The sequence below is a fragment of the Aedes aegypti genome, chromosome 2 (assembly GCF_002204515.2).
Source record: "Aedes aegypti strain LVP_AGWG chromosome 2, AaegL5.0 Primary Assembly, whole genome shotgun sequence".
In the NCBI taxonomy this organism is placed as follows: Eukaryota; Metazoa; Arthropoda; class Insecta; order Diptera; family Culicidae; genus Aedes; species Aedes aegypti.
In genome coordinates, this window is record NC_035108.1 from 253,145,414 (window position 1) to 253,148,207 (window position 2,794).

Genomic DNA, 2,794 nt, shown 5'->3' on the forward strand with positions numbered 1-2,794 from the left:
CAGGTACAAGAAAGCAAGGAGCACAGCGGGCACAACGGGCTGACCAGGTGCTGCCAGATCTGGCGAGTGTGGACCGCAGCCAGACGACGCGGTTTTATTGTAATAATAATGTAATACCAATAAATGATGAAAGAGTTCAATGGTTACGCTTGTAGATCTCAAGGCAGAGTTCGTATATGATCAATAACATCCCTACAAAAATTAGCTGTTATAGTTCTCCACATGCTTTTTTATAGTTTTTTTAACGTCAATCTTCAAAATTTCATGCAGAGGTTATTTAATTTACATAACGAAAATTTCAATAACTTGATGATTCCATTTCGTGATTTTCAATTGACATATTGATAGGATACGTCCATGTTGAAAACTAGAAAACCTCTGTCAAAGTGCGTTAGTTAAGTTCAATTCTCCGTCGGAACAAGCCGTAAAACTCAGAAGAGAAGAGTAGAAACAGTCATGATCAACCCATTTCTTTCCACCAATTTGTACCGGTCACTATGACGATTAAGAGCGCTCCTTCCACAAGAGCACATGGAGCTGATGAATGAAACAAAATCAAGCACCGCGGAGTGGGACAAGATTCCGCGAGTTTCTGGATCGGTTTGGACAAGGAGCGGGATCATCATCCATGGGAACGTTTTTTTCGTTTCTAATTTGGCACGGTGGTTGTTGTTCCCCTTTTATTTCGAGGGCCCTCTCGGACAAGTAGAAAACAAACAGCCATTCTTGGCTGTGGGATCGTGAGGTAGCATTTTTGCGCTTATAATTGTCTAAATTGATGATTATGCGCCCAGTTAGGATGGACGCTGCAGGACCGCGGTGGGAATCGCTTGAATTGACGAGGTTGGCTCAAATGAACGATCGATTAGTTTTTATCATGTTTTAGGAATGAGAATGCATAATTGTACACTGGGGTGTGGCTTATTTTTCGAAAGTTCTTAAAACCAAAAGTTCATGTGCTCTTTTGAGTTTAATTCGCATAAAAAAGAAACCTCAAAGTTTAAGTCGAACACATTAGAATTTAGAGGTGGCGAAAACACTTCCACTGTTATTAACTGAGAGCTTTCTTTGCCAAAGTTGCCATTTTCGACGTCGCATATCGTGTGGCAGATACGATAATACTTTATGCCCAGGGAAGTCAATGATATTTCAATTACGAAAAGATCCTGAACCGACCGGAAACTATAAAGTTATTCTATTTGTGTTATTCGAATTCAGAAGGGTACACAAACTCTTGATTTGAAGTCACAACCTATTGTACGTGGGTCAAAATCACAACTAAATATACATTAAAACATGTCATTCAGACTTTAAACACTCATATACTTTATTCCTAACATAGAACTACTTAACTGACACAGAATTGTTTACAAGTTTCCATTCTTGGTCTCATATATGAACATTAAACTCTTCAAGATAGGATGCATTTTAAGATGAGTGCAATAAATATCTAAAAGAGATGAAAGTTTTATTATAGATCAAACAAATATTTGAACGTACGTACTAACATTACTGATTATTATGGAATGTATGTCAAGTTTGCGTGAGCTTTACGAGGCGTTCACAGCTGTCAATCATCATCTCACAAGCACGCCACTTCGTTCGCATTTCACTTTTCTTCCGTTCTTCCTCTGAGTTTCGATCGTATTAACTCGAACTGCCGCTCCGAGTCCGGGATGGGAAATCCTTCCGTTGCGGCGTCAATTTTCAGGCATTTGTACAAAATGATCAAAACTATGATCGATGCTATGATCAACTTCATAGTTGAGTGGGAAATACTTTCACTGACAAAGCTGGAGTGAGCAACAAGACTGCGGCGATTGCTCACTATCTATCAACTGAAATATTTCGTTCTTATGGTGATGCGTCGCAGGGTTGGCGTAAGATTCTCAGTGCCGTCTTTCTTATCAGCATCGCGGTTACGGCTTAAGTTGGCTGTTGACCCTACGCATCTAGTGGCTTATTTTCGAGGTACTCACGGAAAGCTGCTTTTAGGATGTTCGCAGAAGGCACAATTTCTCTGTGCAATGGTACCTACAAGAATTATGGAAACTCTCCAATATCTTCCTCGCAATAGCTTTCGAATGAAGATACTTTGTTTTTATGCTATGCACGTTAAATGGTACACATACAAGACAACCATAGAAAAGTGGGTAATACAGGATGTAGTTCACCAGCCCAAGAACAACCATGTGACAACTAAATTCATCAACATGGACCCGGAAAGATTAGCCATTTACCTGCACCAATCTGGAAGTACCAGACGATTAGAGAAAGGTATTATAAACCTCGGAAAGCTTCACCCGGTACCAAATGTGCGTTGTTTTTTTATAGTAGGGTACGAAAAAGCTTCAAAAGCCTGACCTGTTCCGGTTGGAGGATGACTTCTAGATCACTGGCGCTGCGACGACCAAAACTGGTTTGTGAGATCGATGCTACTCGGCCTAGTCCCCGTAGGTGGAGCTAGCCTACTCCGGCTACGCGCTTCTTCATGCTTCGATACTGGCCGGTAGAGTGCCGAAGTCGGTCCAGCGATTCCGGTTGGAGGATGGCTTCTTGTTCACTGGCGCTTCGACGACTCAAGCCGGTGATACGCTACGTACTACTCAGAGTAGTCCCCAGCATGGGGTTTTCCCTACTCCGACGAAGATTTCCCCGGCGGCGGAAGATCTTCCGAATCGATGTTATCTAAGCAGATGCCGAGGTCGGTCCTGCGATCCCAGTGGTGAGAAGCTTCCGGTTCACAGGCACCCCGCCGATTATTTGCGGAGGCAACAACGAGATCTACTCAACT

The 2,794-nt window shown here is 42.4% G+C and overlaps 1 long non-coding RNA gene across 1 annotated transcript; it reads right to left on the reverse strand.

Moving 5' to 3' along the window:
- Positions 1-1,302: 1,302 nt before the first annotated feature.
- On the reverse strand, positions 1,303-1,974 carry LOC110675624. The gene is made up of 2 exons (XR_002499657.1): positions 1,509-1,974; positions 1,303-1,450 (listed from the first exon to the last, which is right to left on the reverse strand). It is a non-coding gene; the product is annotated as an uncharacterized LOC110675624 (long non-coding RNA).
- Between the last annotated feature and the right edge of the window lie 820 nt (positions 1,975-2,794).